The sequence below is a fragment of the Papaver somniferum genome, chromosome 4, assembly GCF_003573695.1.
Source record: "Papaver somniferum cultivar HN1 chromosome 4, ASM357369v1, whole genome shotgun sequence".
Taxonomy (NCBI): domain Eukaryota; kingdom Viridiplantae; phylum Streptophyta; class Magnoliopsida; order Ranunculales; family Papaveraceae; genus Papaver; species Papaver somniferum.
The window spans coordinates 46,414,898-46,438,432 of NC_039361.1; the positions used below are offsets into that span (position 1 = coordinate 46,414,898).

Here is a 23,535-nt window from a genome sequence, read left to right on the forward strand (position 1 = left end):
TTTCATAGTTCATATCATTCACCACCAAAAGATAATTTTCTCTCACCAAACTCTACCCTAAACCGAAACCCCATCTTCGAATCTTCGTTTGAATGATTTTTGTTCGAGAAAAAGAAATCATCGTCAACAACAACGAGTTTCTTCCCATTAAAACCCACAAAAGGATTCCCCTCATAAACATAGAATCCACATCAAAGCTTTAGGGCATGTTGGTGACTGAATTTTGATTTCCCAGTCAAATCGTTAACCTCAGATTAGTGATTAGTATGCGGTAATCTGTATAACCCGTAAAACGGTTCATAGTCAAATCATTTACAAATTACAATTTTTCGATCTAATTAAGGAAATTAGAGTTCATCGGATTGTAACTGCACAAATCTATTAATCTGGTAAGTAAGCTTGATATGTTCATCTATTTACTTTAAATACGTTTTATATAGATTCAATCTTTTGAAGCTTTGGTGAGGATTACATCTTTGTTTTTCTAATTTCGTATGATTCCTTACTATTTGAGTCTTGTATTCACCGAAAGAAAATAAATTGATTTGCTAATTGGGTTTTTATTTTGGTGCAGGCGTGAGTTTTTGTTCGTTTGAAGGATTTGGACGTTTGGGTATCCATCAGCAACTGGAAGTCTGAAATAATCACCAGTTTGTGGTAATTTTCTTATTGTCTTTCTTTTCCCCTCTCGTTTGAGCTAATATTTGTCATCATTTTGATACCTCTTAACTGTTTGAGATAATGTCTCACTTGTGAATGTGATGGTTTGCTTTCTCAACAGTAGTTATCGTGGTGAAAAAGATGGGGCTCTGGTTTGAACTAAGAAATCTGCGTGTAAGTAGAGATATCTTATCTCCAATCCAGTTCAAAAGTGAAATTATTGAAAGCTAGATATTAATTTTTCTCATCTACATTTCCTATTTCTTGGAACAGTCTCTTTTAACTCACTTATCAAACTCTTTTTTGATTAATAGTTTAATGGGATTGATGTTAATTTTCTACAATATTTTGCATTTTTGTTTATAGTTTAGTAGATGATTGCATTCAGAATTAGTATGTGGTTGAACCTTTGTCTAGGAATTGAGAGCAAAAAATATACACAATTTGCATTTTGTACTATTTATATAGTTGGTATATTTTGAAATCATCTTCTGATAAATTTTGAAATTTATAAATCTATGAATGTCCATGATTCTACTCACCTTAAAGAGATTTGGAACCTATCTTGCTAAGAGAGGTCCTACTGCCTCCCAATATCTAGAGTTGTTTGGTTCATAATTTGAACCTAACTTTTGGTTTTCCACCAGAAAATTTACAGATTCAATGTGCAGAATTCGTGAATTGTGGACTATACGAGAAATTTACTGGCTTAATAACTAATAATCATATTGATATGTGGATTGGGTATTTAGGGTTATAATACTTTTTGTTACAAAGTTTCTTTGGGGGTGTTCCTTTGGGATTTTTATAGATCTCGTTGTCTTAGGTTTGACAGTAACCTAAAGGTTGAATGGAGGTCGATCTGGTAGTCTGTGGAAAATGTGGAATAGTTCAGATGTATCTGGTAATCAATGACTTGCAGATGAATGGGTTAGACTAAATATTGTTCCATTTTATCCTAAGACTAAAATCAGACCCTGAAAAATGAATTTCATAGTGCTTAAAAATGGAGAGTTTAAGTGTTATTTATTATCCTACAGGTAAAATAATGGAGTACGATGAACCAATCAAGTTGATGGAGAAGGACGGATCTTTGTTTAGTCAACTGGTGAAAGAATATTGGTCACATGTCCATTCTGCAGGTACAAGTTAACTGTATTTTGTTGTGGCACGCACAGAGAATTATGCGATTGTATGATAAGCTCTTCATAGAATTTATAAGCCACCAGAAACATTTGTATAGACTATAGATTAGATGGCGGACCAATTGATATGATAACCAACCAACTCATGCTTTTGATAAAAATCCCCTTTATTTAGTATTAGTGATACCAAGTCTTAATTGTATCTTTCGCACAATTTTTGATTACATGTCAGTACTCCAAATTTTGTTTGTGTTTTGATTTCCTTCTTTGTGTTGAAGGATTGTGTGACTGATATGTCCATTATAAGGTCCGTACATGGAAATGTACTTAACCAATTATCATGTTTGGCTCTTACATTTGGCCGCCATCGCATGTTATACAATGCTGCCCTTCCTATTTTCTCAATTCACCTGACATTTGTAAGTGATTAACATCGATATTTACATAGCGTGGATTCTTGGTCAGAATACACGGACAATAGTGTGGTATATAAGCCTGAATATGATGACTAATCAAATAGCAAGGTTTCAAGAGTAGTTTATGATTTGTTAATTGGCTCTTGCGATGGAGTCCTGTGCGGAGAGTCCCCAGTGACTTCATAAGGTCGTATGTCAACCCTTATTTTTGCCTCTCCTACGAGGTTCTTGCTTTACTTTGATCTACATCGGTTTGCCACTTCTACGAGGTTCTTTCTTTACTTTGATCTACATCTGTTTGCCACTTGTTTTTAGTTTATTGGCTCTCGACTGACTAGTAAAAATGTTACGCAGTCTCTTCTAATATTTTGAATGAGAATTTCCTTGTTAAAAAACATAAGAGTTTTAAGTTAAAACTGTTGTATCGATAAAAGTATGTTTGATAACACATAAAATCCGGTAACATAAGAATCAAGAAAGAGATGGGCCAATTCAGAGGCTTTTCTTCAGACATTGTCTGGTCTTAACTTCTTTAATTGGTCGATTGTGTTCGCAGGAGGGTAGGCCAATGATATTCTCTATGATCAACAAAATAAAAGGGAGAGGGGCTTGGATCTCACAAAAACTGCACTAGTTGACACTCACAAAATGGTCTCGACGAAAACCATTACCGACAAAGTATGCAGGGAAGGCTTCTCTAAGAGTCGCAAGCAAGTTGAATTTATGTATTCTCCCCTTTCAGGTTGAGAAAGAGTTGGAAGTCGATGGAGAAAAAATCTCAGAGAACTTAAGATGGATATCACACGACCCGCACTACGAGGTAACAAAATACACTGTATATTGCATCAATGGATATCTATTCCGCACAAGATCTCGTGATGGTAAAATTCACCAGAATAGTGGGGTTAGCGTCGCGGCAAATGACATGCACATATCTAGAGATGATGGCGTAACATATGGTAAAGCGTCTTATTATGGTGTCTTGCAAGAGATATGGGAGTTAGATTACTGCGAAAGAAAAATTCATCTATTCAAGTGCAATTGGGTTGATAATAACCGTGGGGTCAAAAGAGATATTCTAGGCTACAACATTGTTGAGCTTACTATGTTGGGACACAAAAATGATCCTTTTATTTTAGCCTCGCAAGCTAGGCAAGTATTTTATGTCAAAGACCAGAAAGATAAGAAAAAGTCTATTGTTTTTGTGGTACCTCCCAAAAATTACAGAGATGCATATGATGATGGCAATGATGAGGAATTCAGTACAGTAATTTTTTCTCGGAATGATAATATCTTGCCGGCTGTAGATCGGCAATACTTGGGTAAAGAATCCCGAAATGATTACTTCTGAACTGACTGCCGTGGTTTACTTATACGCAAGCCAAAGTGACACCCTCTGGCAGGTACTGCAGTTGTATAAATCTGCATCTGGAATAATGAAATGATGTATTAAGAGATTTTTTATAAATTTAATTGTATATGTTCCAGAGTGGTTCATTGTGCTGTAATAAGCTTGTCTTTTTCTTCTTCATTTTTTCATAAAATTTAAGCTTGTTAATTACGTATTTTAGTGAATGCAGAGGTCATGCAAACATTTTATTGAGGTTCTCCCCAACCAGGTGGTAAACATTTTATTGTGGATGTCAAGTTGCCAAATAAATTGAAGGCTATGGTCACATAGACAAAATCATTGTGGCCATATAATAATCCTCCCAGAAAAAGAACTGGTGTAGCAATATGTTAATCTTTTGTCATGTTTTTTCAAAATGTGTCCGTTTCTAAAATGTAAATGTTTAAAAAACCATGTACTATGGACACATAAACAAAAAGTGGCTAAATAAATATCTTTTCGTCACGGGTTGATAATTGTGTCTATATCCATCCTACACATTTGACACATACATAATTTCTAAATTTGGCCATATTCGCATCTATGGCTACATGTGATGGGATAGACTGAAAAGTATGGCTAAACAATTCCCTATGGCTATAGTTGATGGGTTTATGATTAAACCCATGACCAAATGGTGCACTATGGCTACAAGGTAACACAAAACGTGGCTATAGTTATGTTCATGACCAGTAGCCACGCAAATAACCCAAAACGTGGATAGGCTGTAAACCAAAAAATGTGGCCTATGTGAAGGTTTGTACTAGTGAGAGTTAGTGAATTTAGATCTAAGCTAACACTACTAAGCTAAACAGCAGATAATTTCTGCATTAATGAAAAAGGAAGAGGTTCTTACACATTTAAGGGAAGTGAAGACCTATTAACAACGATCAGATAGTCGACATATGTCACTATCTGATCGGGCAATGCTAAATACTGAGCTGACCAATGACTAACAAGTTATAAGAGCACACACTTAAATGATAAGGGCAGACAACAGTATGGATCACTAAGCTAAAGGATTATGACATTGCCTACTGCTGGAAATTATCATTGTCCTCAAGGATAAAATTACGATAGCGGGACTTAATGGTGGCAACATCCTCCCAAGTAGCATCTTCTTGAGTTGAATTTGTCCATTGAATGAGCACCTGCTGAACTTGCCTTCTGCCCTGAGAAATGGTTCTGTGGTGTAATACTTTGGCTGGAACCATAATCATTTCACCTTCATGATCAACAATTGGCAATGTAGGAGAGGGAATGTGCTTTTTACCAATGTGTTGTTTCAATTGAGACACATGAAACACAGGGTGAATTTTAGCCTGGTCTGGAAGTTGTAGCTTGTAGGAAACTGGTCCAATTCTTTGTATGATAGGGAAAGGCCCATAAAATTTGGAAGATAGCTTGAAATTCTTCTTTAGTGACACAGAAGCTTGCCTATAAGGTTGCAGTTTCAGATACACCAAGTCTCCCACAGCAAAGGTCCTGTCTTGTATGGATTTATCAGCAAAGAACTTCATTCTTGCTTGAGCAGTGTGTAGAGACTCCTTCAGAATATCAATCATTGCTTCTCTGTTTTTGAGATAAGACTCTACAGCAGCTACGGAAGTGGTGGTTGATGATGGAAAATCCATGTGTGGAGGAAGGTAACCATATACGGCCTGGAATGGTGACATTTTTAAACTAGTATGATAACTAGTGTTGTACCACCATTCAACAAGAGATAACCACTGACACCACTTAGTAGGCTTGTGACCAGTGGTGCATCTTAAGTAAGTTTCCAAACAAGAATTGACTCTCTCTGACTGGCCATCAGTTTGAGGGTGATAAGCAGTGCTGAGATTCAAGCTAGTACCCAGAGCCTTAAATAAGTCTTTCCAGAAGTGACTAGTAAAAACTCTATCTCTGTCAGAAACTATGGAAGAAGGAAGGCCATGCAATTGAATACCTGATCCAAGAAAACTTTATCCACATAAGCAGTTGTATAAGGATGTTGCAAATCCATGAAATGACTGTACTTGGTGAGTTTTTCAACCACCACTAGGATAACACTTTTCCTGTCACTCATGGGTAAACCTTCAATGAAATCCATGGTGATGTGCTGCCATGCATGCTCAGGTATAGGTAGAGGTTGCAGTAAACCAGCTGGAAAAGAGCATTCACCTTTATTCCTCTGGCAAATGTCACATTCAGTGACGAATAAGATGATCTAATATTTCATTTTAGGCCAAAAGAAATAGGACTTTGCCCTGACATAAGTGGCTTGAATTCCAGAATGACCACCAACAACAGATGTTTGAAGAGTATTCAAGATTGTAGTTCTTACCCCATTGCTAGATCCCACATATATTCTATTTTCGTATCTCAGTATTTCAGATTTATAAGTATAATGGGGAACAAAGTCAGCAGAAATAAGTAGTTGAGCAATGAGCTGTTGTACCTTGTCATCACCAACATAGCTGAGAAGTAAGTCTTGAACCCAATTTGGATGAGATATAGTTAACGTAGAGCAAGTTGCAGCAGGAGATGGTATGCTAGATAAGGCATCAACAATTATATTCTCTTTACCCTACTTGTATTGAATCTCATACTCAAAACCCAACAATTTCATTAACCATTTTTGTTGTAAAACTGTGGTGTTTTTTGTTCCAAAAACTATTTAATGCTGTGATGATCAGTTTGGATGATGAATTTGTTCTCCAGCAAATAATGCCTCCATTTTTGTATAGCCTTAACTATAGCCAAAAATTCTTTTTCATAGGTAGACAAGGCTCTAGCTCTTGGCCCTAAGGGGGAACTGAAAAATGAAATAGGTTTACCTTCTTGAGTTAAGACAGCACCAAGATAATGCTCACTGGCATCACTTTCAATAGTGAATAGCTTAGAAAAATCTGGTAATGCAAGCACTGGAGTGGAGGACATGGCCAGCTTGAGTTGCTCAAATGCAGAGGTGGCAACTGCATTCCAAGTGAAGGAGTTTTTCCTCAAAAGATCAGTAAGAGGCTTGCAAATAGCACCATAGTTCTTCACAAATTTCCTGTAATATCTTGTAAAACCCAGAAACCCTCTCAGTTCTTTGATAGAAGTTGGAATTGGCCAATTTTGCATTGACGCAATTTTGTTTGGATCAGCACAAACCCCAGCGGGAGTGATAATGTGGCCCAAGTAATCCAACTGTGATTAACCAAAACAACACTTTGAAAGTTTAACATATAACTTGTTCTGTCTGAGTAAGGAAATAACTATTGTCAAATGCTCAATGTGCTCAGACATAGATGAACTGTAAAACAGAATATCATCAAAGAATACCAAAATAAACTTCCTCAAGTAAGGAGAAAATACTTCATTCATAAGTGCCTGAAATGTTGCAGGTGCATTGGTTGAACCAAATGGCATGACTTTGAACTCATAATGGCCATGATGAGTTCTAAATGCAGTCTTGTAGATTGATGAGTGCCAAATAATGCATATTCCTACACCTTTTTATTGGCAATTAACTCATATTTTGCGCTTTAAAATCATATATTAACCCAAATTCTGTATTTTTTTCGTTTTCAAGAATAAATACATGTAGTAATTAATTTTGTGTTTTTAGGTAATAAATAAAGCTTGGATGAATGGAGAAGCCAAAAGAGCAGAAAAGTAGAGACAACGGAAGAAAGATGACAAAGACTCCCGCTAGAAAGCAGTGAAGAATATTGTCTGCACCTCATCCGTAAGTGAAGAATGTTGCCTTCACGTCTCAAAACTAGAAGTGGGCTTGAGATATTAACTTTAAAGAAGACATGATCCCAGAAGAGAAAAGAATCAAGACCCAATACATATTCCAGTCTGAGCCATCGGATTAGGTTTAGCTGCTGATCATCTAGAGCATCTCTACACGGTATATCAGATGTCGCTACTCCCGCCTCATACCGTAGCTTCCTATCTCCTCTCCTTGTACGAACAGAGAACCAAACACTCCTTCACGTCAGTTATATCTTTTCTCCAAGCTCTGCAGAAACTTCACCTTCACCACCATTTCTCTTCCATCAATCACCTCCGCTCCCGACCACTTCTGAGCACAACCACCTTCTCAAGAGCCATCAATCAATCTCCTAGTTTTTATCTCTCTCCATATTATCTTCTTCCTTATCAAAAACAGTAACCCTAGAAGCTATGATTGAGAGAGATAAGACTAGGGTTTCTTCACAGCTAAAGCAAACATCAAATCAAGGAGCTGTAAAATTGAATTGCAGAAGGGGTTTGTCAGAAAACGTGTTATTGGTGAGTGGTTGTTCTCTAAATTATCAAATTCTAAGTGGTTAAGTGAAAATTGTGTATAAATAAGAGAAGGCAGTGTAATGAAAAACTCATGCCCGGATTAGCCGGTGCACCAAACTGTAGTTTATATTTGTTTTCAGTATTGTTATCATCATGTTCTAATTCAATAAATAGGGTTTAGATGAAACCCATAATATACTGCTAAGTTTGGTTCATGTTGTGTTCTTGATGTGCTTAAAATTGATTTAGGATTGATAGTCAACTAATGGATCAAATTAGCCTGTGATCAGTTGTATTGTAAGAAGACAGTTGATACTAGGGGTGAGTTAGTGATGTTAGTTTATAAATCATCTATTTGAAACCTATCTGGAAGAAGACCTGTTCTAAATTGATTAGGAAGGATAGTTAGCTGATTGACCAAATAAGCCTGTGATATGTTGTACTGTAAGAAGACAACTTATACTAGGGGTGAGTTAGGGAGATTAACTAATAAATCATCCATTGTAGTTATCTATGGAAAGTAACAAGAACATAATTTGAATAAATATTTCCTTAACATAGGATTAGGAGGTGGATTCGACTGCGCTAGTGCCCTTTAATCTACATTATTGCTTTCTATTTTGTGTTACTTAACCAAAATCTGGCTGTATCGGCAAACAAAACCCCCATTGTGTCACTCTTGTTACTTGAATCATTTGTAGTAATACTTTAGGATCAAATTTACACCCACCTTGTCCCTGAGGATCGACTCGTACTTACCCTACTTAAGGACTCGATGATGTATACTTGCAGTAGTACAGTTGTAGGTATTGTTTAAGACCTAGCATAGATATCCACGGCGTTCAGAAGAATTTGATGATAACCTGCTCTTAAATCCAATTTAGACAAAAATAGAAATCCTTTTAGCTCATCCAACAATTCATCTACAATTGGAATATGAAACTTGTCCTTAATAGTGATGTTGTTGAGTCTTATGTAATCAACACAAAATCTCCATGTATTATCATTCTTTTTGACAAGAAGAATTGGGGAGGAAAATAGGCTGTGACTGTGTTGGATGATCCCAGAAGACAACATTTCTTTTACCAGTTGTTCCACAACTCCTTTTTGAATGTAAGGGAATCTATAAGGCCTTTGGTTTGGAGGTTGAGAGTCTGGTTTTAATGGAATAGAGTGGTCCAAGGTTCTATGAGGAGGTAATGAAGTAGGATCATCAAAAATATCCTTATATTCAAATAATAGAAGTAATAAAGGAGCAGGAGTTGTTGGGGGTATATGACTAGTTGTGTCTAAAAAGAGATGGCCAATGAGGCCATGAATAAAATAGTGCTCACTTAGGGAAGGATTGTTAGCAAGCATAAGAGCTTTGAGAGACTCAAATTCTTCAAAATATTCCTCTACAGAGTTAATCTGTACTAGATTATTAAAACTCACAATAACATTTTGTTCAACATGGTTCTCAAATCTGATACAAATGCCAAGAGAAAATTCAAACCAAGTTATACGATTTCGACAACCTTAAAATTGAGAAACCATTTATCGACCTTTCCATCAAGATAGAGAGATACAATATCAACTCGGCGACTCTCATCGATATTGTGTAACCAAAAGTAACGTTCACATTTCTGGATCCAACCACAAGGATTGTCGCCATCGAATCTCGGAAAATCAAGCTTGGGTACTCGATTAAGTTGATGTTGAGTCCCTCTTGGTGAAATTGAGCCAAAGAGTGGAAGATTGTCGATCTGAGCACCATTAATGGATCCACCTGAATCCTTTGGTTGAGCAGATTTCGAGGTAGATGGAAGACGGGCGAGTAACTCATCGAGTCGTTGGTTAATCGATGCTTGATTCGAATCAATCTTCTCTTGCTGTAAAAGAATCTTGTCTTCAATAGCATTAAATCGATTTTCGGATCTCAGCTGCTGCCGCTGAATCAAAATTGAGTGGATCTGATGCCAAATGTACTATACTCAGTATAATTTGGAAATCAAGAGTTAGTGAATTTAGATCTAAGCTAACACATCTAAGCTAAACAGTAGATAATTTCTTCATTAATGAAAATAGAAGAGGTTCTTACACATTTAAGGGAAGTGAAGACTTATTAACAACGATCAGATAGTCGACACATATCAATCTGATCGAGAAATGCTAACTACTGAACTGACCAATGACTAACAAGTTGTAAGAGCACACACTTAAATGATAAGGGAAGACCACATTATGCATCACTAAGCTAAAGGACTATGACAGATGGTTCTTCATTTGGTAATCCAGATGTTACATGCTTTGGCATCATAGCCAGAGATCATGAATGTCAAGTGCTTGGGAAAATGTCAAGAGGCATTGGAACACCTACAAATTACTTAGATGAAATCTTTGCAGTTATCTGTGCACTGGAGTGGGCCTCAATATTATCAACAACAAATGTAATTATTAAATCTGTGATTGATGACTTTGCAACAACAACATCCCCTGGGCACTTAGAACAAGGTGGATCAATGCAGTTCAGAAAATGGGATGTGTTGTTTTTTAACATATTTTTAGAGAAGCTAATTTTAGTGCTGATGATTTTGCAAAAAGAGGCGCAGTTCTTGGAGTTGGATAAAGAATAGTACACAATGGAAGGCCCTATTTTATTAAAAGAGTTGAAATGCCAAATGTAGTTTACTATAGGTTCTGTTAAAAGATGTTTATTTTGAGTTGTGAAGGGCCTTTTATGGTTCCTGTTTTTTGATTCTCAGTTTTTTTTGTAACCTTTGTAAGATTTTGCCATTCAATTAATAAAAGTATGTGATTAAGCAAAAAATAGAAGATAACTCCTATTAGAGCGTTGCTCGGTCGAACTCGCATGCGTTGTTATCTCAAGCATGTTTGTCAATTTTAGTGATCAAAACTATAAGTCCTGATTTCTAGCCTATTTATAAGTGTCTCGGACTAGGACATAGATAATGTAGTTGATCTTAGATATCTCGGCGTTCATTATTTAAAGACGAAGAAATACTAAGGGGATCTTGTGGAACTTCATCAACAAAAGGTATGTGGAGACTTAAACTCATCTATCACTTGGAAAGTCTATTTCTACTCTATCTCCTATATTGAGACATAAGTCGTGTTACGATATAGTTTTATATTATACACATTTAAGATTTAGAGCTGAGTTTATCTCGTTTATATATTTCTCGAAATATGTGTTGGCAAGCTTTCGCTTTAGCCATGTCCATCTTGCATTCGTGATGAAAGTCCGAATAAGATCATATGAAAATTGCCGAGTTACATCTAACGTGGTTTGTGTGATACAATCATTTGGTGTAGCCTTGGAATGTTTCATTATGATAATTTCAATAACTTGAAAATTACTTTGACGAAAAATAGTTTGTGAACAACAACTATATAACATCCTCTGAGAAAGTTGCAATGATTGAAATTAAGAGTTGATGATATAACCATCTATGGATATAACCATATATAGTGTGTTCATACATTAGTGTATAAATCCATAAACCGGGAACCAAGTGTATGCATATGTGTGTATACAAAATTGGTGAAGGAGACAACATAAGTATGCGCACCTATACACATATTGGTAGAAGTTTTCGAGCCGAATATATTTGTTTTGTTTAGGAATTACAAACTCCTAAACTAGTCAACTTAAATATGCATACTCGTACGCCTACTGGAGGGAGTTTGCGAACCGAAAATATCTGCTAAGTTTGGGAATTACAAACTCCTAAACTAGTCACCTTAAGTATACGTACCCGTATGCATACTGGCGGAAGTTTTGGAACCGATAATTTCTGCTGAGCTTGGAAACTTAACAAACTCAAATATGGTTGCTTAAGTACGCATACCCGTACGCATACTTAAGATGGTTATTTTGTCAAATCGGCTTGTTCATGAACTTAAACATTTAAATCTTAAGGAATGCAATCTTTGCATACTGTGGCTATAATGTTCATGATTTATTCAAGTGAATCAAACATATTTGGTTTCAATTGTGTCTTCTATGCAATTGAACAACTCTTTAACTAGTTTCATTTGAGTCATTTGAACTAGTTATGGTCAAGATGAATAAGGTTAATATGAGAGTAACCATATGGCTAACTTCGGCTGACCATTGTTGAGCCAAAATGAGTGTACACGTTTGGGTACGGTTACATATACCTAAATTAGGGTACATTTCATTTGTGTGTAACAAGCTAAGTTCGATCTAACAGTTGAAAGATATTAGCTTGGTTGAATCAGGTTTTTCATATAACGGTGATTATTGAATACTTTGTTACCAAGGTAACTTGGATTGTGTTAGAGCATTGCTCGGTCGAACTCGCATGCATTGCTATCTCAAGCATGTTTTTCAATGTTAGTAATCAAAACTATAAGTCTTGATTTCTAATCTATTATAGCTAAGTCTTGGACTAGGATATAAAGTGTAGTTGAGCTCAAGGACTTCATGGCGATTCATCATAAAAGTAGAAGAAATGCTCAAAGAACCGGTGGAACTTCTCGACAAAAAGGTATGTGAAGACTTGAACCTATCTATCACTCAAAAGTCTATCTAATCTATCTCCTACTCTTTGAGACAAAAAGTCGTATGTTATATATATAGACTTTGATTATACACATTTGGTATTTCGAGCCGAGTATACTTCTCCTATATATATCTCGAAATATGTGTTGGTAATACTTTCGCTTCGATTAAGTTTATCTTTACCATGTGACGAAAGTCATGATATGTTTCAATCATCTAGAAAATTTCTTTGATGAGAAATGGTGTAACAACTATATAACGTCCTCTAAGAATGTTTCAATGATTGAAATGAGAGTTTAGATTACATAACCAATGGTGGACATAAGCATTGTTGTGTAAACACATTTATGTATAAGTCTTATTCCTTGAACCAAAGTTCGCGAACTTTGTTGATCAAGAGAACCAGAAGAATGGCGTGACCCAAGTCCGCGAACTGCCGAAGTTCTCAAACCCGAGAATTTCTGCTGGAGATGACAAACTACTTGCATAAAGCTAAGTCCACGAACCCAGTCCGTGAACCGGCGAAGTTCTCATACCCGAGAATTTCTGCTGGAGTTTGTAAAGTCTTCCCGGTAACTTAAGTCCGCGAACCTAGTCTGCGAACTTGAGAAGGTTATATATCTGAAGATGATTTCTGAACTTAAACTTAAAAAGACTAAGGAATGCAGTTTGCAAACCGTGACTATAAAAGTTCATGAACCGATTCAAGTGAATCAAATTATCTTTGCTTCAATTGTGTCTTGTGTAGTACATAAGATTTTCTTGCAATTGAATAACTCTCTAACTAGTTCATTTGAAGTCATTTGAATTATTTATGTTGAAGAAGAACGTGGTTGATATGAAATGCTCATATGGCTAACATTTTGGTTAACTGTTGTTGAACCAACATGTGCATATGTTTGGGCACGGTTAACAAACCTAGAAGCGTGCATTGTCAAGTGTGTGTAACAAGCTAAGTTTTCAATCTAACGGTTGAGAAGTATTAGCTTGAATCTAAATCAGGTTTTCATCTAACGACGAATATTGAATGCTTTGTTACTAAGCTAACATTGATTGCAAACCATGATTTGAAATATTATATAAAGGAGACATCCAGTATTGTGCAAAACTAATCCCCACACCTTACGTGTGATACTAGTTTGCATGCTAGAGTCGATTCTCCTTTAACCTTTGGTTTTCTTCTTCTAAAACCAGGTTAACGACTACTTCATTGGGATTGTGAAGCCAGACCGATACTACTTTTATCGTAGTTGTGTGATCTGATCTTACATCTTCTATCGTACGAGTACAATCAAATTGATTGGCTTGAGATTGATATCTCCGATAGGTAAGATATAAAAAGTAATCACAAACATCTTCGCCTCATTGTTTATGATTCCACAACATCTTATTTCGCTACCATACGATTAATATTTTTGCGAGGTGATTGATAACTTTAGGCCGTTCTTCGGGAATATAAGACCGGATTATCAATTGGTTCATGTTCACCTTGATTATTATAAAAAAACGGAAAAAAAACGTTTAGGGTTTATCTGTGGGAGACAGATTGATCCTTTGATAGACTTGTCTGTGTGAGACATATTTTTTTATTGTCAAATCCTGCGATTTTGGGTCGTAGCAACTTTTAGTTGTGGGTGACATCAGCTAAGGGAATCAAGTGCGTAGTATCCTGCTGGGATCAGAGGCGTAGGAGCATAACTGTACCTTGGATCAGTGGGAGATTGATTGGGTTCAACTACAGTCCAGTCTGAAGTTAGCTTGGAATAGGATAGAGTCTGTAGCGGGTTTATACAGTGTATGTTCAATCTGGACTAGGTCCCGGGGTTTTTCTGCATTTGCGGTTTCCTCGTTAACAAAATTTCTGGTGTCTGTGTTATTTCAATTTCCGTATTATATTGTTTTATATTTATAATTTAAATAATACAGGTTGTGCGTTAGATCATCAATTAGAGTAATCCAACCTTTGGTTGTTTAATGTCATTGATTGATCCTTGGATATTGGTCTTTGGTACCATCCAAGTCATCCCTTGCATTTGGTTAGAACTCGCAGTTCTTGCTTGAGTAAATTTAATCAAGAGAGATATATAAACTCGTTGATATACTTTTAATTGATTGAGTCTTGTTGATTCTCTTAAAAGTATATTCGAGTTTGTCCCTACAGATTTCTAAGCGCAATATTGGGTGGTGTTGTTAGACCCCCGCTTTTTCAATTGGTATCAGAGCAGGCAAACACGTTCAAGACCTTACAAGTCTGTATTTGTAGCAGTCTGAGTCTGAGGGAAGAATCTCTTACGCATACCAAGATGCCTCCTAAAGTTTTCAACTATGTCAGCTGTCTCGGGAATACCTCAAAGGATTGTTCCTTAGTTGATTCTTCCGAATCCCAAGGTAGGAAGATTGTCTCATCTTGTGTTGATCACTCTTCCTCCAATGAGACATTGGACACAATGACAAAAGATGAAATGGATCTCACCAGAATCGCGAAAAATTCTACTGAGTTTGTTGATCTTCATAATCATGATCAACTCATCGATGAATTTGAAAAGTCTATTGATCTAGAACGTGTACTCTATAACATTATTGAGTCCTTCTCTAAGGATATTGAGAAACTTCTTCAAGAAAATAATCTACAGCGTGAAAAGATTTGTGATCTTGAAAAGATTGTCAAAGAAGGGTCAATTAGATAAAAACGTTTGATCAAGACACATTCCTTGACAGATTTCGTGTTGAAAAAGAGAAACTAGAAGCATCCCTTTCACTATCCCATGAACAGTGCAAGTCCTTGGAAAAGGATTACCCTGTCTTAAGGAAGAATTCTTCTATTCCAACTGTTCCTGACGTACAGTATATGAAGAAATATCCTCCAAGAGAAGATTGTGTCAATAAAGGTTTACGTAATTTACCATCTTCTCACAAGTTTGTGAAGTTAAAACAGATGTCGTTCTTTGCTTCTCCTCCACGAACCTGTACTTTCCGTGGAAAAGGGAACCACTATGCTATCCATTGTTTTGCCTGGAGGAAACAAATTGCTAATCTTCACAATTTGCTTCACCTCGCTGTCAATGGAACAAATAGTCAGTCGACTACAGCAGTGAACCTTATGTCCACAGGAAACCAAACAACTTATAAGAATGATCTCTTCCCTAGAAATCATTACATGACCTTTGTGCATTCTAGTGGTACAAATTCTTGTGCTGTTAATGAAAGCATGTCATGTGCTTATAAGAACAACTCTGGTAAATCTAAGTCTAGAGTATGGAGACCCATTTCGGAAAATCCTCTAGAACCGATCTATAGAGGTCCTAGACTCAGTAATCAGAAAGCTTCTTCTCTTGAGCTTTCAGGAAGGGCTGTGAGAAATTTCTCTAAATTTGAAAACAGCCATGAGAAGACAAGAAATACTAAGGTCATACATCCGGGTGAAAAATACAACTATTCTCTCAATACCTATGGTGAGATTATGTCTCCCTATGCTACATAGTAGTAGAAAGTTCCATTCTTGTATCTAACTTGAGAGATACAAGGATGATGATTGAGAGATGCTCAAGTATTTAGTTGATTTTCATCTGTCTGATTGTAGCTTCTTTGTGAGTTTTTAGTATTTCTTCATTGTGACTCTTCTAACCTGTTCATAAGCATTGAAAATATCACAATATGAAGTTTTCCATGTTTGGTCCATCCTTTTTGTTCATACGTTCGGGTTATCCCACTGACGTCCATATCTCCTCAAGGAACTCCAGGGTTTCTGTCTAGGGTGTACTACTTAACATATATATATCTCATATATGTGTTCTTAATCTTCAAAAAGGATGTCTATGGAAATTGTTCCTAAAGAAGAAGTAAACCCTACAATGGAGGAAGACCTAAAAGGATGTGATCCAGCTCAAGATTTTGTTCTGAAGAAGATGCTCGAAAGAAAAGAGTATAACTCTTGGATTGGAGAATCTGTCAAGGATTTAATTCTCGTTCAAAGTGAGGTTAAGAACGAACTTGATAACCTTTAATTGCAGATAAACCAGCTTATTGATGGACATGCAAAAATCCTTGGTAATCAGAATATCTTAATTATGAATCAGAAGAAAGTTATCCTTGACTGCGCCAAAGCTAGACATCTTGCTCGCATTGTTAACCGAAAAACTAATGTTTTAACTCTTGAACATGGTGTTTCGACTGTCAAGAAGATCAAGGATATCAGCGATACTTACTTTGATGGTCCGTTTCAAAGGTATGAAGTGGTCAAAGAAATCTGATTCAATTGTTGCCTAGTATGTCTTCTTTTTGGTTTAGTTGGAAGAATAACTAGTACTTGAATAGAAATGATTGTGACTACACATAGCTATTATGTTTCATCTTCTTGTTTTCTTTTTAGGTTTATTGGTTTAAATTCTAAAAATATTTGGAGGATGATTTTTTTGCAGTATTTAATATTTATGATTTGTTATATTGCAATTTGTTATGGGATATTGGTGTTTACACCGTGAACTATGTTTGTCGCATACTTTATCAAAAGTAAAGTCGTTCGTGTTCGGTATTCACGTACTGGTAAAAGAATGAATGTACTTTTGACAAATACAAAAGTTAAGCCTATATTGTCAATCTTTGATGGAAGATAGGTTAAAATCATTTGTCTTCAAGGATTATGTCTATTAATTGTCGTTATGCAAATAGTGATTGAAGATATAACGAATTCTTGGATATTCCGCAGTATTGATCATCCCTGATCCATATTTTATGTATTACTGTGAGGTTCCATAATGTATCTTATGTTGAGCACTATACAACCAAGTTGATCTTTTAGCTTAGTTGGTGTTCCGTGAGATATGTTATGTCGAGCATATTGAACTAAATTAATCATCTTGTTTGGTTATTTAGTTATTGCTCCGTAAGTTTTCTTATGTCGAGAAAAATAAATGACACTTAAATTGATTACTTTTATGATTAGTTTGGTTGTATATTCCAATTAGATTAATTATGGGTTCTCTTGTAATTAATCTAGTTGAGTATTTTCGTGTCTCCATAAGTTCTCTTCTGTTGAGCATAATCAATTGAATTGATCACCTCTTGTGTTTAATTTGATTGTGTATTCCGATTAAATTAATCATGGGTTTACTTGTGATTAATTTGATTGAGTTCTTTGGATATAGAAAATCGTTCTCATGGTTTTTGGTGTCCAATAAAATCCTTATTTTCTTTTGCAATTAAGGTCGCTCTTGTTGTTCTTTCGGGAATGACATCTAATGGGGGAGAGTTCTTTTGAACTTGTGCTTAATGGTCATATCTTGAGGGGTGTGTGGCTGTGGAATTTTAGAGGGGTTATCTTGTATCTTTAAACTCCTTGATGAATGCATTTAGCTTCGGATTTATGATTGCATCTAAATTAGTTGGTATGTATTTTTTACTTTTGTCATGAAATGTTTCTCTCGGAAATTTCATTATGATCCCGTTCTTGTACCTTTGCCAATTTTATTGACAAAAATGGGGAGAATTAATATATAGTTTATACTACAAATACATATGGTTTTCGGATCATTATGTAAGGGGGAGTGGTTTCCATGTGAGATGGAATATTGACTAAGGGGGAGTGGTACATATCACCATAGTATTATTGTTGAAGTTGTGATACAATTGAACTTTGACGCTGTGTAATAATACTATGACACTGTATAACAATGATCGAGAACTATGTTTTCTCATTGTTATAGCTACGGATCTTCAACAACGGTGATGCTAAACTTACAACCTTTGGGATCATTGGAGTACTTGGAAGTGACGAAGATTTCGAGGAATGTTAAAGATTATACATGTGGAATAGGAGCTACTAAAGTTTCTTTATCTTTTTTATATTCTATATGTATTGATAGTTTTGTCACTAAAATTGACAAAGAGGGAGATTGTTAGATCATTTCTCGGCCGAACTCGCATTCGTTGCTATCTCAAGCATGTTTTTCAATGTTAGTGATCAAAACTCCAAGTCTTGATTTCTAGTCTATTATAGCTAAGTCTCGGTCTAGGATAGAAAGTGTAGTTGAGCTCAAGGACTTCATGGCAATTCATCATACAAGTAGAAGAACTACTCAAGGAACCGGTGGAACTTTTCGACAAAAAGGTATGTGAAGACTTGAACTTATCTATAACTCAAAAGTCTATCTACTCTATCTCCTACTCTTTGAGACAAGAAGTCGTATGCTATATATATAGACTTTGATTATACACATTTGGTATTTCGAGCCGAGTATACCTCGCATATCTATATTTCGAAATATGTGTTGGTAAGCTTTTCGCTTCGATCAAGTTTATATTTATCATGTGACGAAAGTCATGATATGTTTCAATCATCTTGAAAATTGCTTTGACGAGAAATGGTGTAACAACTATATAACGTCCTCTAAGAATGTTTCAATGATTGAAATGAGAGTTTAGATTACATAACCAATGGTGGACATAAGCATTGTTGTGGAAACACATTTATGAATAAGTCTTATTCCTTGAACCAAAGTTTGCGAACTTTGTTGATCAAGAGAACCGGAAGAATGGCGTGAGCCAAGTCCGCGAACTGCCGAAGTTCTCAAACCCGAGAATTTATGCTGGAGTTGACGAACTACTTGCGTGAAGCTAAGTCCACAAACTCAGTCCACGAACCCAGTCCGCGAACCGTCGATGTTCTCATACCCGAGAATTTCTGCCGGAGTTTGTAAACTCTGCCCGGTAACTTAAGTCCGCGAACCTAGTCTGCGATTATATATCTGAAGATGATTTCTGAACTTAAACTTAAAAAGACTAAGGAATGCAGTTTGCAAACCGTGGCTATAAAAGTTCATGAACCGATTCAAGTGAATCAAATCATCTTTGCTTCAATTGTGTCTTTTGCAGTACATAAGATTTTCTTGCAATTGAACAACTCTCTAACTAGTTCATTTGAAGTCATTTAAACTAGTTATGGTGAATACTAACGTGGTTGATATGAAATGATCATATGGCTAACCTTTTGGTTAATTATTGTTGAACCAACAAGTGCATACGTTTGGGTACGGTTAACAAACCTAGAAGCGTGCATTGTCAAGTGTGTGTAACAAGCTAAGTTTTCAATCTAACGGTTGAGAAATATTGCCTTGAATCTAAATCAAGTTTTCATCTAATGGTGAATATTGAATTCTTTTTTACTAAGATAACATTGATTGCAAACCCTAATTTGAAAGACTATATAAAGGAAACATATAGTATTTTGCAAAACTAATCCCCACACCTTACGTGTGATACTAGTTTGCGTGCTAGAGTCGATTCTCCTTTAACCTTTGGTTTTATTCTTCTAAAACCAGGTTAACGACTTCAAGACTTCATTGGGATTGTGAAGCCCGACCGATACTAATTTTATCGTAGTTGTGTGATCTGATCTTGTATCTTCTATCGTACGAGTACAATCAGATTGATTGGCTTCAGATTGATATCTCCGATAGGCAAGATATAAAAATTTATCACAAACATCTTCGTCTCATTGTTTGTGATTCCGCAACATCTTGTTTCGCTACCATACAATTAAGATTGTTGTGAGGTGATTGATAACTCTAGGTTGTTCTTCGGGAATATAAGACCGGATTATCAATTGATTCCTTTTCACCTTGATTATTATCAAAATACGGAACAAAACCTTTAGGGTTTATCTGTGGGAGACAGATTGATCATTTGATATACTTTTCTATGTGAGACAGATTTGTTTATTGTCAAAGCCTGCGATTTTGGGTCGTAGAAACTCTTAGTTGTGGGTGAGATCAGCTAAGAGAATCAAGTGCGTAGTATCCTGTTGGGATCAGAGACGTAGGAGCATAACTGTACCTTGGATTAGTGGGATGTTGATTGGGGTTAAACTACAGTCCAGTCCGAAGTTATCTTGGAGTAGGCTAGAGTCCTTAGTGGCTTAATACAGTGTGTGTTCAATCTGGACTAGGTCCCTGGGTTTTTCTGCATTTGCGGTTTCCTCGTTAACAAAATTTCTGGTGTCTGTGTTATTTCAATTTCCGTATTATATTGTTTTATCTTTATAATTTAAATAATACAGGTTGTGCGTTAGATCATCAATTAGAGTAATCCAACCTTTGGTTGTTGATTGTCATTGATTGATCCTTGGATATTGGTCTTTGGTACCATCCAAGTTATTCCTTGCATTTGGTTAGAACTCGCAGTTCTTGCTTGAGTAAATCAAATCAAGAGAGAGATATAAACTCGTTGGTATACTTTTAATTGATTGAGTCTTGTTGATTCTCTTAAAAGTATATTCGAGTTTGTCCAAACAGATTGCAAAGCAAAATATTGGGTGGTGTTGTTAGACCCCCACTTTTTCAGATTGCAAACCCTGATTTAAAAACTATATAAAGGAGAACTCTAACAACTGGGAAACCTAATCCTCAGTGTGATACTAGTTGTATTGCTAGAGTTGATTCTCCTTTAACATTAGGTTTCTTCTCGAGAACTTATAGGTTAACGACTTGAAGACTTCATTGGAATTGTGAAGCCAGACCGATACTACTTGTCTTGTAGTTCTGTGATCTGATCTTGCTGTTTCTATCGTACGAGTACAATTGTAAAATTGGCTTGAGATTTATTTCTCCAATATGCAAGATAGAAAAGTAGTCACAAACATCTTCATCTCATCGTTTGTGATTCCACGATATCTTGTTTCGCTAGTCGATTAAGATTATTGTGAGGTGATTGATAATACTAGGATGTTCTTCGGGAATATAAGTCTGATTTATCAATTGGTTCCTATTCACCTTGATTTATCAAAAGATGGAACAAAAAATCTTGGGTATTTCTGTGGGAGACAGATTTATTCAATCCTATAGACTTTTCTGTGTGAGACAGATTTGTTTATCAAGTCTTCGACTTTGGGTCGTAGCAACTCTTGGTTGTGGGTGAGATCAGCTAAGGGAATCAAGTGCGTAGTATCCTGCTGGGATCAGAGACGTAAGGAGCACAACTGTACCTTGAATCAGTGTGAGATTGATTAGGGTTCAACTACAGTCCAGTCCAAAGTTAATTGGTAGTATGCTAGTGTCCGTAGCCGCTTAATACAATGTGGTGTTCAAACTGGACTAGGTCCCGGTGTTTTTCTGCATTTGCGGTTTCCTCGTTAACAAAATTCTGGTGTCTGTGTTATTTTTTTTTCGCATTATATTTTGTTATATAATTGAAATATCACAGGTTGTGCGTGAAGATCAATCAATTAGAATATCCAACCTTTGGTTGTTGATTTACATTGATTGACACTTGAACATTGGTATTTGGTACCGTTCAAGTTACTTCTCTTATTCAATTGGGCTCGCAGATTTCTATTTGCTGATTGCAGATTGAATTAAGAGTTAGAGATATTAAACTCCTTGATATACTTTACTCTAGATTGAGTCTGACTGTCTAGTTGATTCTCTAAAAAGTTTATTGGAGTAAGTCCTCTCAGATTGCCAAACGAATTGTTTGGTGTGGTTGTTAGACCCCCGTATTTTTAATTGGTATCAGAGCAGGAAAACACATTAAAGACCTTATAAGTCTGTGTTTGTAGCGATCTGGTATGAAAGAAGGAGATATCTCTGATCACGCATCACCAGTTCAGGAACATTCCATCTTGGATAAAAGTCCTGATTTCATTGAGAATTCTGTTACGACTCCATCATCTTCTAAATCCACATCTAACTGGGAAGCACGTCTTGATAAACAGTTAGATGAACTTTCTGATGAAAGTGATTCAGAATAAGCACAAGATGCCGAAGAAGAAGTCTCTCAGTATATCATTCTCTTTGATCTTGTTCTAAATAAAAAAAAAAGTCAACTTCCTGCTTGGATGAATTTCTGACTCCTCTCTGCATTGAAAACAGAAAATTGAGAAAACTTTTTAAGGGGTATGATTGTGGGTATAGCTTGTTACAAGCTACTCTTAAAAATCTTGACGAGGATTTCTGTTCAAAGCTTTCTGAATGTGATAAACTTCGTCGAAATCTCCTTGTGTTGAAAGAAAGACTTGCAGAGACTGAAGCAAGGTATGACTCTTAACAAAAATGTTTGAATGACAGAGAAAAGTTTTTTCTCACTCGAGAAAAACAATTAGAGACTGATCTTAGTGCTGCTCTTGAGAAGGTAAATTCGTTGGAAAAGAATTTGAAAAGATTCAATTCTAGCTCTACAAAATTGTCTTCTATGCTTGGTGCATGTAAAGATCATCGTGATACACGTGGTTTGGGCTATAAAGGAATAGACGCTCCAGGCACCGGTAAAGTCAATTTTATTCAGGACGAGAACCCTTCTCAAACTGAGTTATTCACCATGAATAAAGGCGAAAAAAACTCTACAAAAACAAATGTATCTGAAAATCAAGAGTGCTTTCCAACTAGAACGGCTCTGTTGAAGGTTGGTAAAAACACTCGTGTTAACTGCTATTACTACAGAAAGAAAGGTCACATTGAAAGAAGATGTCATCCGCGTCCACGGAATGAAAAGCTTCACAACATTCTCATATGGATGTCTAAATAAGTAATCAAAATTGTTTCTCAATGTTCAGTAAGAAACTCATTCCACAATCAAGAAAATTGATGTGATGGGCCAATTCATGATTATCAACATAACATTTATCCTTCTTATAATTGTTAAAAGAACAATGTTATATGGATGACTGACATCTCTGAAAGACCTGTTAGGAAAAAAAGATATCGAAGAAAGAATTTTTTTTCAAAATTCTCCCTTTCCGTCAATGATGATCTTGCTTCTAAAATAAGTGTTCCTGACTACATTCACATCAACAATCGCGTGTCAGAACTCAAGACCAATATCAACGGTCTCAAACGCAAGATCAAGAAGGCGAGAAAAGTAGATGATTCAGGTAAGTCATGTGAAAAAGAGGGGGTCTAACAACCACACCCAATATTTCGTTTGGCAATCTGAATAGACAAACTCCAATATAGTTTCAAGAGAATCAACTAGACAGTTAGACTCAATCTATAAAAAGTATATCAAAGAGTTTTATATCTTTATCACTTGATTCAATCCTCAATCAGCAAATAGGGATTTGCGAGCCCGATTGAATATAAGAGGATTAACTTGAACGGTACCAAAGACCAATGTTCAAGTGTCAATCAATTCACTCAGCAACCC

The 23,535-nt window shown here is 36.0% G+C and overlaps 1 long non-coding RNA gene across 1 annotated transcript; it reads left to right on the forward strand.

Annotated features, from left to right (window-relative positions):
• Positions 1–266: 266 nt before the first annotated feature.
• On the forward strand, positions 267–1,747 carry LOC113273829. The gene is made up of 4 exons (XR_003322629.1): positions 267–389; positions 575–657; positions 782–834; positions 1,701–1,747. It is a non-coding gene; the product is annotated as an uncharacterized LOC113273829 (long non-coding RNA).
• The last annotated feature ends 21,788 nt before the right edge of the window (positions 1,748–23,535 follow it).